The sequence below is a fragment of the Musca autumnalis genome, unplaced genomic scaffold (genome assembly GCF_047663935.1).
Source record: "Musca autumnalis isolate F117 unplaced genomic scaffold, ASM4766393v1 scaffold_1, whole genome shotgun sequence".
Lineage (NCBI taxonomy): Eukaryota > Metazoa > Arthropoda > Insecta > Diptera > Muscidae > Musca > Musca autumnalis.
In genome coordinates, this window is record NW_027411644.1 from 12,815,420 (window position 1) to 12,831,558 (window position 16,139).

The following is a 16,139-nucleotide window of genomic DNA, read 5'->3' on the forward strand; positions in this document are numbered from 1 at the left end:
CTGAACAAAAACAGGGTAAATGCACAAAGCGACCACGAAAACTCGACATAATCGATTTGTTGTCAAGGAGAGCCGTACCTAATATTTTCTGGCCGACATTTTTGCAGAACATTTCGAAGCTGAAAAACGTCATCTTGTGGTACTTTTATAGCGGCTCTTACAATAAAGGACGAAAAGGACATTGAAGGAAGCGAGTTAGAAGGTCGAAGTGCTCTACGAAAATAATCCTCATTCGATTTGACTGAAGACATGTCATATCAAAAATAAGCTAAAGCAACAGTGGACAAAGATATAACGCTAATTCCTGATGGCTTACAGGGTCTCTAGCAAAAACTTCATCACGCCATATCGCGAAAGATCGACTCACGGCGAATCTGTCCTTCGGGGTTCTGTATATACTCACCAAGGGCTTTCATCTCCAATAGGAATTTTCCACCCACCAGACTTTGAGCTCCATTTTGTTGCACAGTGTAATTAACCTTAAACTCGATGTGGTCCCCCTCAATGAGGAGTCCGCAATTGCCTTCAATCGGTTTGGATACAATAATCCTTCGATTGAGTTGACCCCCCTAGATAATAAGGTTGAATTTCCCCATATTGATGAGTTTTAGTCCGATCTCCCACTTTATATGTCTTTTTATTGTTATTTACCCGAATCTTTTCTATTTGCCCGCCTGTGGTGGGGGGGAAGAATTTGTCGTTCTATTCAGTTCAGCGTCCCTTGAGATCGTTGCTCGTGATGGTCTCTTAACGTCCATGTCTCCATAAATCTTAGAAACATTGCCAGTTATTTTCCTTAATTATACTAATGGGTTATTACTACTTCTCTCTTCCAAATACTAATATATCCATCTTCGTGCAAGATGTTCTCAACCTAAACCGTTTCATTCTAAGTTCCTCAGTCCACTTAGATGTGTATTGAATGTTCTTTTCATTCAATGTTTATTAATAAATCATAGAGATTTGAATATATGTACCTATAAAGTGCGCTTTAATTGAGTGTTTATTAAAGCCACTCCATCGCTGGCAACATTAATTGATTTATTCATGCTTCGGCGGATGAGGTTTTACCGCAAAAAAAAAAAAAAAAAAACAAATACAATTATACTTGAAACTGATGTGAAGAATACTTGCCAGTCATTGTTGCCTTAAACAAATAAAGAACAAATCTTTTATTAGCTTTCTAATTTAGCTACAGGTAAAATAGCTGGCACACCATACATATGGGGGAGGGCAAGTTCAATATGCAATATTTATATTGACTATTTCCCATACCCCTCCGACACACATATGTACATGTGAACTTTTGATGTTAGGAAAAAAGTCATGGGATGGAAAATCCTTTAAAACGAAAATTCCATATCAAACGGGATCTACTTGGCGAGTTCATATATAAAACGAGTAAAAAAGAAGCACTCGGGTTTGCTAGCAGCTAAATACCCTCAGCCAATGGTTGTACATACTTGGGGTCCAGAATTCTCTGGATTTTTAGACTTTTCGAATTTGATCTAAAAATAAATATCCACATTTCGGACTGGCGGTTATTTCAGTTGTCTTGAAATTCGATTTTTTCATAACCGCAGTTTCTTCTGAAACTGTAAAACCGCCAAGTCAACAATCTATGGGAAAACTCGAAAATCACTCACAAGATAGTCGATTATGCGATTTTCCCTCCAGACAACAGTCGACTACGAGTTTTAGACTTTTGCCTGCTAAAAGTCTATTAATCTATTAATTTAATATCGACTTACCAATCCCCACCCAGCAAAATGTTTGATGCCAAAGATGTCATTCAATCATGGTGAAAGTGATCTAGCATGTCATCTTTTTAGCATCTTCATCGATGAATTTTATATGAGCGTGGACTCCAAAAGATGATATTCATTTTTGGATCCAAAGCATGTCTTTTCCACCAATGCTTTGACATGCCATTTTCACCAATGCTTTGGCATTTCATTTCCACCAATGCTTTGGCATGTCATATTCACCAACCTTTAGTAATGACATCACCATTACGATGAGAGTTTTAACAACGTTGGTTCTGATTTCGAGGACACATTTGTAAATACATAGTCTTATATATTTAGAAAAATGTGTATAAATAAAAACACAAAATTTATCTCTATTGGATTTATGGATTGGGTTCAAATACTGATGAAAAGACCGGATCTTTCACGACTTCCTTTGCATGGGTTCAAATGTTGATGAAAACATCGGATCTTTCACGACTTCCTTTGCGTTGGTTCAAATGCTAATGAAAATGTCGGATCTTTCACGACTTCGTTTAAACCAATGCAAAATATGCCATGAAATCACGTCATCGCATGGAACCCCTTCCTTCAAATTTTGCTGGGCTAGTATATATACTCGTTAACCTAAAGGATGAATCACCCTACAGGTGATTTTCCTCTTATTCTGCTTTTGTCTCTGTAAAAAATTAACTCTATAATGTTTAAATGGCCATCTGTGTTGGTTAAGGTAAATCATTTTTTATAAATGACCGTATTAAAAAAATCTACCTACCTATGTATAATATTATATAATTACGTGCGTTCATTGACCCGACATAAAATCTCAACACTTGATTCCTGTAAACTTGTGGTCATTTGCACTTCAGGGACTAGCGCACGCACAAAGTTGCTGTTTACTCACCGCCTTCATTGTGTGTTGCGTGTTAAATATTCCAAAGGAAATAAGAATTTTGTAGTGAAAATAGAATTTTGTAACAAAATCATCGTCATTATTATTCATAGCCAATTTTAAAGTTTAAACAACACAAGAAATTGCCGCTTACTCCCTCTGTCGGGCTTTTGAATTCTTAGAAATGTCTTTACTTTTTAATTTATTTTAAAATTTAATTTCCTTTTTCTACCAACAAACTCTATGGAATTACCCATATGTAAATAGAAAGCAGTTAAGAACAGTTCTCGGAACAGCTAAAGGCAATATTCCAACATCCATACATACATGTGTACTCACACATTTACACCAAGCAACTTGTGGTGGCCAAGTGTAGAAACCTTGCACAGCAGACAGCAGCGAACCCTAGAAACAACGCCTCAAATGAAGCGTGTAATGTGCAAAATTGTTTGTGTGTGTGTGTGAGGGGATGGATGGTTGGTTGGTTCTTGTTTGGTTTCCTGCTCTAGTGTGTTGGGTTTCTTCTTCCTTTGTTGTGTTTTCTGTTTCCCCCCTTGCTTCGCTTGCAAAGGGGTTTTGCAACAGTGCCGCTTTACTAATGCACATGAACGAATGATTTTGTGTGGGAGTGTGCCACGTTACATTTGTTGTAAGTGGTTTTGTGGCAGTGTGATAGTGCGAAATTACCTCCAAGGAACAAATGTCCTAGATTGTGATGATAGTCTTCATGGATTTCAATTTAGTCTGTTCTTCCTCCCAAGTTTCAACAGCAAATGTCATTGCATTGCTTGGTGTGTGTATGTGTTTGAGGGGAAAGAAGAGCAAAGACTTTTCGAAGAGATTTCCTTTAAAAACTATTTGTATTACATTTGCAATTTTCATAGAGTAAATGTATGGAAGTTAGGGGTTTAGCAAACAAGGCTAACAATAATGTGGTAAGTTACTAATATCGAGGGACCATTATGAAGTCGATTTTGGGAATATTTTGAGGACCTTTAGACTTGGTGAATTTTTAGGAATTCTTACCTCAGATATTTTCTATAGAAATCTCCTTCCAAGGGACCTTTTGTAGATAGAAGCCACTTTCAAAGGAACTTCTGTAGAAAGAAGCTCCTTCCAAGGGGCCTTATATAGACAGAAGCCCCTCTCAAGGGACCTTCTATAGATAGGATCCCCTTTCAAGGGGCCTTCTATAGATAGAAGCCCCTTTCATGGGGCCTTCTATAGAAAGAAGTCCCTTTCAAGGGGCCTTCTATAGATAGAAGCCCCCTTCATGGTGCCTTCTACAGATAGAAGGCCCTTTCAAGGGCCCTTCTAAAGATAGAAGCCCCTTTCAAGGGTCCTTCTATAGATAGAAGCACCTTCCAAGGGGCCTTCTATAGATAGAAGCACCTTTCAAGGGGCCTTTTATAGATAGAAGCACCTTTCAAGGGGCCTTCTATAGATAGAAGGCTCTTTCAAGGGGCCCTCTGTAGATAGAAGCCCCTTTCATGGGGCCTTCTATAGAAAGAAGTCCCTTTTAAGGGGCCTTCTATAGATAGAAGCCCCCTTCATGGTGCCTTCTACAGATAGAAGGCCCTTTCAAGGGCCCTTCTAAAGATAGAAGCCCCTTTCGAGGGACCTTCTATAGATAGAAGCCCCTTTCAAGAGGTCTTCTTTAGATAGAAGCCCCTTTGAAGGGGCCTTCTGTAGATAGAAGCCTCTTCCAAGGGTCCTTCTATAGATAGAAGCACCTTTCAAGGGGCCTTCTATAGATAGAAGCACCTTTCAAGGGGCCTTCTATAGATATAAGGCCCTTTTAATGTGCCTTCTATAGATAGAAGACACTTTCAAGGGGCCTTCTGTAGATAGAAGCCGCTTTCAAAGGGCCTTCTGTAGATAGAAGCTGCTTTCAAGGGGCATTCTATAGATAGAAGCCCCTTTCAAGGGACCTTCTGTGGATAGAAGCCCCTTTCAAGGGGCCTTCTATAGATAGAAGCTCCTTTCAAGGGGCCTTCTATAGATAGAAGCCCCTTTCAAGGGGCCTTCTATAGATAGAAGCCCCTTTCAAGGGGCCTTCTATAGATAGAAGCTTCTTTCAAGAGGCCTTCTATAGATAGAAGCCCCTTTCAAGGGGCCTTCTATAGATAGAAGCCCCTTTCAAGGGGCCTTCTATAGATAGAAGCCCCTTTCAAGGGGCCTTCTATAGATAGAAGCCCCTTTAAAGGGACCTTCTATAGATAGAAGCCCCTTTCAAGGGGCCTTCTATAGATAGAAGCCACTTTCAAGGGGCCTTCTATAGGCAGAAGCCCCTTTCAAGGGACCTTCTATAGATAGAAGCCCTTTTCAAGGGTCCTTCTATGGATAGAAGCCCCTTTCAAGGGTCCTTCTATGGATAGAAGCCCCTTTCAAGGGGCCTTCTATAGATAGAAGCCCCTTTCAATGGGCCTTCTTTAGATAGAAGCCCCTTTTCAAGGGGCCTACTATAGATAGAAGCCCCTTTCATGGGGCCTTCTATAGATACAAGTCCCTTTCAAGGGGCGTTCTATAGATAGAAGTCCCTTTCAAGGGGCCTTCTATGGATAGAAGCCCCTTTCAAGGGGCCTTCTGTGGATAGAAGCCCCTTTCAAGGGGCCTTCTGTGGATAGAAGCCCTTTTCAAGGGTCCTTCTATGGATAAAAGCCCCTTTCAAGGGGCCTTCTATAGATAGAAGCCCCTTTCAAGGGGCCTTCTTTAGATCGAAGCCCTTTTCAAGGGTCCTTCTATGGATAGAAGCCCCTTTCAAGGGGCCTTCTATAGATAGAAGCCCCTTTCAATGGGCCTTCTTTAGATAGAAGCCCCTTTTCAAGGGGCCTACTATAGATAGAAGCCCCTTTCATGGGGCTTTCTATAGATAAAAGTCCCTTTCAAGGGGTTTTTTATGGATAGAAGCCCCTTTCAAGGGGCCTCCTATAGATAAAAGGACTTTCTATAGATAGAAACCCCTTTCAAGGGGCCTTCTATAGATAGAAACCCCTTTCAAGAGGCTTTCTATAGATAAAAGCCCCTTTCAAGCCCCTTTCAAGGGGCTTTCTCTAGATAGAAGCCCCTTTCAAGGGGCCTTCTATGGATAGAAGCCCCTTTCAAGGGGCCTTCTATGGATAGAAGCCCCTTTCAAGGGGCCTTCTGTGGATAGAAGCCCCTTTCAAGGGGCCTTCTGTGGATAGAAGCCGCTTTCAAGGGGCCTTCTGTGGATAGAAGCCCCTTTCAAGGGTCCTTCTATGGATAGAAGCCCCTTTCAAGGGGTCTTCTATAGATAGAAGCCCCTATTCAAGGACCTCTCTATAAATATAAGCCCATTTCAAGGGACCTTTTATAGATAGAAACCCCTTTCAAATTGGCCTTCTATAGAAAGAAGCCGCTTTCAAGGGGCCTTCTATAGATAGAAGCCCCTGTTCAAGGAGCTCTCTATAAATAGAAGCCCATTTCAAGGGAGATTCTATAGATAGAAACCACTTTCAAATTGGCCTTCTATAGAAAGAAGCCGCTTTCAAGGGGCCTTGTATAGATAGAAGCCCCTTTCAAGCGACCTTCTATAGATATATTGGAAAAGTATTAGGGAAAGGCAGTGCTGCGATCGCAAATCGATTCAAACCAACGCATTTTTGAGCGAACAGGACGTGGAATTGATGGGTCATCCGCCATACAGCCCTAACTTGGCACCCAATGACTTCTTTTTATTACCGCATATCAAGAAAAAAGGCGTGGTCATAGATTTTCGACGCCAAAAGATGCTGCTGACGCGTTTTAAACCCATGTGTTTCAACAATTGGTTTGAGAGCATGAAAAAGTGTATAAGTCATGCTGGAAAGCAATTAACCCATTTTTGATGGCAAATATTAAGGTTGTCATTATTAGGTCAGAAATGCATATAGTATCCCTCGTGTTATTTTTGACCAGGTGTACTACGTTTTCGTCACATTTTCTGACAAGCCAATCCTGATACCCAATATTAAAATTTCAAAACGAAAAGTGACCTTAAACTGCTTGAAAGCGCAGAGGTACATGTAGAAATGGGCCGACATAGCCTACCTTGGAAGTGGATCTAATTTTAGCAGTCATTTCTTTCGATTATTATCGTGCCCACCAGCTATCAAAACTATTCTACATCATCCCTCCTTCTGCTCATAAGCGCGAAGTACGAATGTGTTGTCTGATACATACCCTCTTGGAACATATTGTAGGTTTGGAAGAAATTTTACGATGTGCAAAGTTTCATTCTAGTTGGTTCCGACATGGTTTTTGGAGCTTTTATGGCATTTTCTCAGGAAAAAATGTTGCGTAAAAAATGGACCGCGTAACAATCTGCAGCAGAAAAATTCATAACGATCCGAGTCGGAACACAAAAACCTCCTTGGCATATATTTACATTAACATTTATTTATTGTTTTGCCATTGCCTGTGTTTGTGGGTGGTTGTATAGATCTTAGGACAGTTCGAAGAAAAATAGGTAAAAATAGGTACATACATATTTTGAGTTTCGGAGATTCCTTTGTGTTTTTAGTCTTGCTCCGAGAACCGAGACTGTCTGTCTTTTCATAGAAGACCACTTGATGAATAATGACATCTTGTAGTCTTCATAGAATATAGCAATGTTTCTTCTAAAGCATCGTTAACTTATGGGTAATTTCTGGAAGACATAACAATTTGAATCTCACGAAGCATTTGCTTTAAAAGATAAACATATCAATTCCATTTCATCTATTCTTTAATCTCTTTTAATAACAGAGCCGACTTTTCTAAACTTTTGTTTTCATTCTTATTCGGCTTTATGTTAAATTGCAGAGGAGGATTTCCATATAAAAAACAACAACAACACTTTTCCACGCACACACAACATAAGCCGGCCTACAGCCACAACTTCCCCACCCCTCTTCTTCAATCGATAACAAAAAACGCAACAATAATTAATGGGAGTTCAAAAGTCAGTAGTCCTCGTTTTATTTGTCCTTCCTTCGAATAAACGCCTACACAGACTTTTAACCTTTAAGTAGTTTTTCTTGTCGCATTGAAATGATAATGGGCCTATGCTATCCTCCCCCGCCATCCACTTAGCCTAATGCAAATACCCATATGTATAAAAGCAAACGATGTTAGTAACAGCAACAGCAACAACAACCAAAGTTAGCCATAAAAATAAAAATCAATTTTATAACATAAAATCTCATCAGTCTCATTATCTCGCATCGTTGCAGCTGGGAAATCAGCATTGTTGTTGGTGGTTTCTTTCTTTGTCTTTTGTTTTGTTGAAACAAAAAGCCGCTGTTGATTGTCGACCACCAACCAAAGGAACACCAACGCGTGTGTGTGTATGTGCCCATTCGGGTTTTGTCTGTTAACCTTTATTTTGGTTATAACCCCAATATTCACTGAGATATACACACTAATGTGTGCATATATGGGTTATTTCCGTTCATATGAGATAAAATGTTGATAGGCCTTTAATTTTCGGTTTCTTCTAAATAGCAGATGGCAGGGTTTCTTCTATACCCAGAAACTAACTAGAGCTTCTTATCGAAAAGCACCAGGGTATTTTATACAATAGAAGGAGGTGTACTAATAAAATAACACACACTCTCCTAATATAAGATCAATTGATCCTATTACTGAAGTCCACTTGCTCTTTTTATACGGGACCAATCGGTATTTGTATAGAAGAGCAATTTATCTTATCATCGAACACCCTCTGTTTTCTCACTGGAGGCCACTAGGTCTCCTCCTATAGAAGAATACTCTTTCTTTTCATAGAAAGAGACGGAATTTCTTATAGAAGACCACTCGGTCTTCTCACAGAAGACCTCTCGTTCTCCTATAGGAGAATATTCGACCTTTTGATAGAAGAATATACAATTTCAATAGAAGACCGCTTTATTTTGGAGGACCAATCGGTCTTCCTATAGAATAGAAGAATACTCGGTCATTTCATAGCAGAAGACAGAATTTCTTATAGAAGACCAATCGGTCTTCTTATAGAAGACCACTCACTCGGCCTTCTTATACAAGACCACTCGGCCTTCTTATAGAAGACCACTCGGTCATCTTAAAGAATTCTTTTTATAGAGAACAAATCGGTTCTTGGTGTCCTAATAGAAGACCATTCTGTCTTCATGTAGAAGATAACTCGGCCTTCCTATAGAAACCCACTCGGTCTTCCTATAGAAGACCACTCGGTCTTCCTACAAAAGACCACTCGGTCTTTTACAAAGGATCAATCGGGCTTCTTATAGAAAACCACTTAACCTTATTACAGAAGACCACTCGGACTTCTTAAAGATGGTCATTCGGTCTTTTTGTAGAGGACAAAACCAGTTCTTGGTTTCCTAATAGAAGACTAGTCGGTCTTCCTATTGAAGACCATTCGGTCCTCTTATGGAAGGCCACTCTCTCTTCTTATAGAAGAGCAATCGGTCCTTGGTCTCCAAAAGAAAACCAATCGGTCCTCCTACAGAAGACTAGTCGGTATTTTTACAGAAGACCACCAGGGCTTCCTATAGAAGACCACTCGGTCCTCCTATAGAAGACGAGTCGGTCTTTCTATAGAAGACCAAGTCGGTCTTTCTACACAAGACCACTGGGCCTTCCTGTAGAAGACCAGTCGGCCTTACCATAGATTACGACTATGTCTTTTCATAGAAGACCACTTTGTCTTCTCACAGAAGATCGCTTAGTCTTGTCATAGAAGACCACTGGGTCTTCCTATAGAAGACCACTCAGTCTTCCTATACAAGACCTGTCGGTCTTCTACAGAAAACTACCCGGTCTTTCCACAGAAGACGACTCTATAGAAGACCAGTCGGTCTTTCTATAGAAGACCAAGTCGGTCTTCCTACACAAGGCCACTGGGCCTTCCTGTAGAAGACCAGTCGGCCTTACCACAGAAGACGACTCTGTCTTTTCATAGAAGACCACTTTTTCTTCTCATAGAATATCGCTTGGTCTTGTCAGAGAAGACCACTGTGTCTTCCTGTAGAAGATCATTCGGCCACTCGTTTTTCATATTGAAGATCAGCCGGTCTTCCTATAGAGGACCACTCTGTCTTCCTATAGAAGGCCATTCGGTTCTTTTGTAGAAGACAGCTCGGTCTTCTTAGACAAGACCATTCGGAGCTTTTATAGAGAACCTATTGGTCTTTCTTTAAAAGAATACTCGGTCTTCTTATGGTAGATGACTTTGTCTTCTTATAGAATACCACTCCGTCTTCTCAGACCACTCCATTTTCTCGGTCTTCTTATAGAAGACCATTTGGAGCTTTTATAGGAGGCCTGTTGGTCTTTCTTTATCTCGATCTTCCTACAGAAGAATACTCGGTATTCTTTTGGAAGATCATTTTTTTCTTATAGAGGACCACTCGGTCTTTTCGACCTTCCTACTACTCCGTCTTCCTAAAGAAGAGCAATCGGTCTTTTTATAGACGACCACTCTGCCTATAGAAGACAAATGATATTTGTACAGAGTTCTAACAGAAGACATCTCGCCCTTCTTATAGAAGTACTCTCGGCCTTTCTATAGAAGAACTTCTTATAGAACACCACTCGCACTTCTTACAGAAGACCCCTTGTAGAAGACCTTTATGACATCTTACAGAAAACCTCGTTCATAAAAGACCTTTCATTATCTATAAGAAGACATTTCGGTCTTGTCATAGAAGACGAGAGTTCTTCTATAAGAAGACAGAGTAATTTTCTCAGAAGACCGAGAGACTCAGATGCCCCTGAACACCATGTAAAAAGACTGAGCTGCCTTCTGTAAGAAGGGCATTCGATCTTCCATTAAAAGACCGAGTGGGCTTCTATAAAAAGAGTGGTATTCCAAAAGAAGACCGAGTGGTCTCTATTAGACCACCGATTATTCGTCTATAAGTGTTTTTTAGGAGACTGAGTAATATTAAAAAAAAAATGTGATGACGAGAAGAGCAGTGGTCCTCAATAAGAAGAACAGCTGATCTTCCATAAGAATGTCGATTGGTATTCCCGAGAAGACCGAGTAGTATTTTATAAGAAGACCGACTAGTCTCTATTAGAGGACTGAGTGGCCTTCTATCGGATGAACGAGATGTATTCTATAAGAAGACTAAGTAATCTTCTCAAAAGACGGAGAGGATTTCTATAATTAGACCGACATGTCTTCTATAGAATACCACTCTATATTTCTATAGAAAACCACTCTGCCTTTCTTTAGAAGTTCACTCTGTTTTCTTATAGAATACCTCTCTGTCTTTCTATAGAAGACGTTTCGGTTTTATTATAGAAATCCTCTCAGTCTTCTTAGAAGATTACTCTGCCTTCTTATAGACGACCTCTCGTTCATTTGATAGGAGGCCGTTCGGTCCTATAATAGAGACTACTCGATCTTCTTATTGAAGACCATTTGGTCTTCTTATGAAAGTGGTATCGATCTTCTCGGGATTCCTATAGTATACCAATCGACCTTCTTATGGAAGATCAGGAATATTGCATCCCTTCTTACAAAAGGCAGCTCAGTCTTTCTACATGGTGTTCAGAGACATCTGAGTCTTGTTCTGAAAGAATACTACATTGTATTATAGGGAACTACAGTGTCTACTATTTTCCTCGTAGATGGCCATCTGAAAATATCTGTTCCTGTAGAATTCTAATTTTCTCCCCTTTTTTTCGTCTGAAACGCCTCATATATCCACCACCATTCCAACATATACCATTTTTACGCTAGTGTTTGCGGACTTTTTGTCGCATTTGAAGCTGGTTAGTTGGCGTGCATGTGTGCACAAGTTTAAATGTCGGTTGGCTTAGACCGAGAGACAGAGAGATACTTGATATCTTCTCAGGATTTGTTGCAACAGCTTCATAGCATTTCCGCTTTAATATGTTCTTTCGTCTTTTTTTCTTCTTTTCATTTTGTTTAACATTTATTTCTGGTATTTGCCGTCACAAAATTTTTGCGTTTAGTTCTGTCTCTGCTTTGTGTTGGTTGTATTGTATAACAGATTGTTTGTTTGTCTCTCTTCTCTCTCTGTTTGTGTCTGTGTTATCTTTTTAACTTTGATGTTGATTTTATAGCTTTTAACCCAAAGCAGTGTCATTTCTGCGGCAGTGTAAAATATTTTTCAAGTTGATGTTTGCTGTCGTCCGTCTCACATTCGTTGTCATCGTCAGTCTTTTGTTCTATTTTTAAGTTTTGACAAACAAGGCTGCTTCATTCATTCGCTCAGTCAGTCACTCGTCTTTTTCTTGTTTTTATTAAATTTGCCATAATTTTTCATATCTTTTGCATCCTTTTGACAAGAATGTATAGCTGTGTGTGTGCGGATAAATTTGTTTTTAATATTTCAAATATGAAAACAATTGTTGAAAACCAAAAGATGTTTATTTTTAGTGACAGCTTTTGGCGGAGTAATTTTTGTTAATTGTAAAATCGGTAAAATAGGATTGTGCCACCAATTTGGGGCACAGTTATCCATTGAAAAATTCAAATTTAGAGTCAAAAATCGAGAACTGTTGTGTGAAAATATGTGTGAATGTTGCAAAAATACCATTACTTCCCTTTTCCCCGCATTGCTTGAGGCTAAATGTGTGAAATGTTTTTGTATAAAGCACAATTCGCAGGTATATTTGTGTAGCATCCAAATGACACTCAAGATCTATTTATCGTTATCTACTCAAAAAAGGAAAGTAAAGGGCGTATGATTCGTAAACGAGGTTAAATTGAACTTGAAGATAGATTTCTAGCAACAACTACAAAAGGTAAATCTCCGTCCTCGTAAGCATTTTGAAATTCAACATCTAGAAAAATTTCCCAAAACCAACAGTGTATGTGCGAATCACACCAATATTCAAGTTTTATTCGGATGCACGTTCAGTTTCCTTTCACACATTTTTCCTCTTAATATCTCACATTTGTGTGTCGGTGTGTTTACACGCACATACTTGCTATGCGATTTTTTGTTTATTTTTCGCATACACACACTCATCACAAGTTCAAGTAGATGTGTCTGTGTTATGAACCCATAACCCTGTTAGCGTATATTTGGTTAACATCCACAAGTGCCGACAATCCACATTTCTGTTTCGTTTTATTTTTTGTTTGTTTCATTTTTGGTGGCCAACAACTGTAACAACAACAACGACAACCAAATGCCAAAGGTGGTAACAACCAATAAACCAAACAGTCCAAACGGAAGCTGGCTGGCTAGCTGTCTCGCTGGCTACTGGATGGCTGGATGGCAAACTGTTTCAACAACTACAACAACGATAACAACAGCGACGACAACATGAGATCTGTAGACTCAGAATTTTAAAAACCACATAAAATGTGGTTTGAACTATGCGTACCGGCGGCTGGTATTATTTTCAGCGCCCGCCACTACCACCAGCAGCATTGCCTCATTGCCATTATTTTTGGCTTTCTCTTTTAAGCCTGGTTCATTTATAGTCGTGGTTTACTTTCGCAGTTTGCTGTATGTGAATAAATGTGGACGATGTATAATCGTGGTATCCGTATAATGAGCACTAATGCACAGTGGCATATTAAATAAAATATAAAAAATAGACATTTATACGGAAACTTTTTCTTCTGAAAAGCTAATGGTCTAGTCATAGATCTTGTCTATTCGGTCTTCTAATAGAACTGTAGATTAGAGTTGTGCCAACTGTACTATATCACGGTGCTCTTGAATCAAATTTAAATGGAAGGTGCTTACACCTGGGAAGTTTTTGCGGATTCTGAAACTACAATGTTCATAGACGAGAAAAATCAAAAAACAAAAAAAATCGCCGGAACGCTTTTTTAATAAATCGCTATTCAAGTTGACATTTTTAGGGGTTGTTTAGGTTTTTGCGATTTTGCTTGGAAACCGCAAGCCCTATCAAAATTGGAATAAGGAAAATGTTGTAGCTATCAAAATTCTCTACGAGATTGATCTTAATGATATTTTCGTAGGTTTTACAACTTTTGAGATATATAAGTTGAAATTGGGACAAATTAAATTCAATTCTATATCGTCTCCTTATAAAGCAATGTCATGACTGCAATTTCCCAACATAAACTTTTACATCAAAAAAAATGGTACAACCTAGGAAAAATTACATAAGCCAGTGTTGTAGAGAATTTTCACAGCTATAAGATTATCTCAGGTCTTATGCCAATAAGACTTGCCGTATTCAAGCAAAATCGCGAAACCCTAAAAAAAAACCGAAAAATGTAAACTGAGCTTCTTTATCTCAAAAATGGTACATTTTTAGCTCCATTTTCTTTAGCTCCATTACGATTGGACTTGCGGTTTCCAAGTAAAATCGTGAAAACCTAAAAAACACCTAAAAATGTAAATTTTGACCGCGATTTGTTTAAAAATCCCTACAGCGAATTTTTCTTGTTTTTGGATTTTTCTCATCTATGAACATTGCTGTTTCAGAATTCACAAAAATTTCCCCTGTGTAAGAGGTTTTCATTAAAAGTTAGTTAAGGTGCACCATTCATGGCATTGTTTTATAAGGGGGCGATACAGTCAGTGCATTGTCCCAATTTGAACTTCAATATCTCAAAAATTTTAAAACCTACGAAAAAGCCGTGAAGGTCAATCTTGTAGAGAATTTTCTTAGCTATAACATTTTCTTCAGTCTTATTTTGATAGGACTTGCGGTTTCTTAACAAAATCGTGAAAATATAAACAACCCCTAAAAATGTCAACTTGAATCGCGATTTATTTAAAAACCCTTCCGGCGATTTTTTTTGTTTTTTGATTTTTCTCATCTATGAGCGTTGGAGTTTCAGAATCCGCAAAAACTTCCCGTATCTGTACACATTTCTTCTCTACATTTTTTCTTTGAACAAACTGCGTATACTTAATATCACACGTTACATTTCATGATGTTACTCATACGTTTTGGAACTAGTACAAGGAACTAGATTACGCAAACTCTACTGTAGATATCAAAGACTGGTGGATCTTTCTTAAGTTTAGATCTGCATATTCATTGAAGAATATTTTAAAGAGCTAAGGTTTATCACGGAAATCTTATAATCTTGTCACAGAATAACCTCCCATAGATTATGATGATGGTCATAAAGGAGCAAAATGTCTTTTCACAGAAGATCAGAAGGTTTTCTCATAGCACAGTAGAAGATCTTCTCATAGATGAATAGAAGGTCTTCTCAGAGAGGACCATAAAGACATCTCATAGAGTAATATAAGGTCTTCTCAAAGAAGAAGAATAGAAAGTCTTCTCATAGAAAACCAGAAAGTCTTCTCATAGAAGAGCAAAAATTCTTAGAAAATCCGAAAGTATTTTTAATGAAGACAAGAAGAAGTTTTCATCGAAGACCATAGAGTCTTCTCTTAGAAGACCAGAAGTCATTCTCGTAGGACACCCAAAGGTCTCCTTATATAAAACCGGAAGGGGTTCTCATAGAAGACCAGAAGGTCTTCTCATCGAAAACCAAAAATGTTTCCTCATAGAAGACCAGAAGGTTTTCCCATAGATGATCTGAAAGATGACCAGATGGTATTCTCATAGAAGGCATTCTGAGAGAAGACCTAAAAGTCTTCTTAATGAAGGGGTATTTATAGACGAGCTGAATGGAGTCTTTATAGACGAGGTGAAGGGAGTCTTTATAGACGAGCTGAAGGGAGTCTTTACAGACGAGCTGATGGGAGTCTTTATAGACGAGCTGAAGGGAATCTTTATAGACAATTTGAAGGGAGACTTTATAGACGAGCTGAATGGAGTCTTTATAGACGAGCTGAAGGGAGTCTTTATAGACGAGCTGAAGGGAGTCTTTATGGACGAGCTTGAGGGAGTCTTTATAGACGAGCTTAAGGGAGTCTTTATAGACGAGCTTAAGGGAGTCTTTATAGACGAGCTGAAGGTAGTCTTTATAGACGAACTTAAGGGAGTCTTTATAGACCAGCTGAAGGGAGACTTTATAGACGAGCTGAAGGGAGTCTTTATAGATGACCTGAAGTGAGTTTTTATAGACGAGCTGAAGGGAGTCTTTATAGACGAACTGAAGGGAGTCTTTATAGACGAACTGAAGGGAGTCTTTATAGACGAGCTGAAAGGAGTCTTTTTAGACGAGCTGAAGGTAGACTTTGTAGACGAACTGAAGGGAGTCTTTATAGACGAGCTGAAGGGAGTCTTAATAGACGAGCTGAAGGGAGTCTTTATAGACGAGCTGAAGGGAGTCTTTATAGACGAGCTGAAGGGAGTCTTTATAGACGAGCTGAAAGGAGTCTTTATAGACGAGCTGACGGAAGTCTTTATAGACCAGCTGAAGGGAGTCTTTATAGACGAGCTGAAGGGAGTCTTTATAGACGAGCTGACGGAAGTCTTTATAGACCAGCTGAAGGGATTATTTTTAGACGAGCTGACGAAAGTTTTTATAGACGAGCTGAAGGGAGTCTGTATATACGAGCTGAAGGGAATCTTTATAGACGAGCTGCAGCGAGTCTTTATAGACGAGCTGAAGGGAGTCTTTATAGACGAGCTGAAGGGAGTCTTTATAGACG

General features: G+C 39.1%; 1 protein-coding gene across 4 annotated transcripts in view; it reads left to right on the plus strand.

The window, feature by feature from the left end:
* Nucleotides 1-16,139, plus strand: part of Teh1 (tipE homolog 1 phospholipid transfer protein) — a 507,587-nt gene that overhangs the window by 272,391 nt on the left and 219,057 nt on the right. The window lies entirely within an intron of this gene.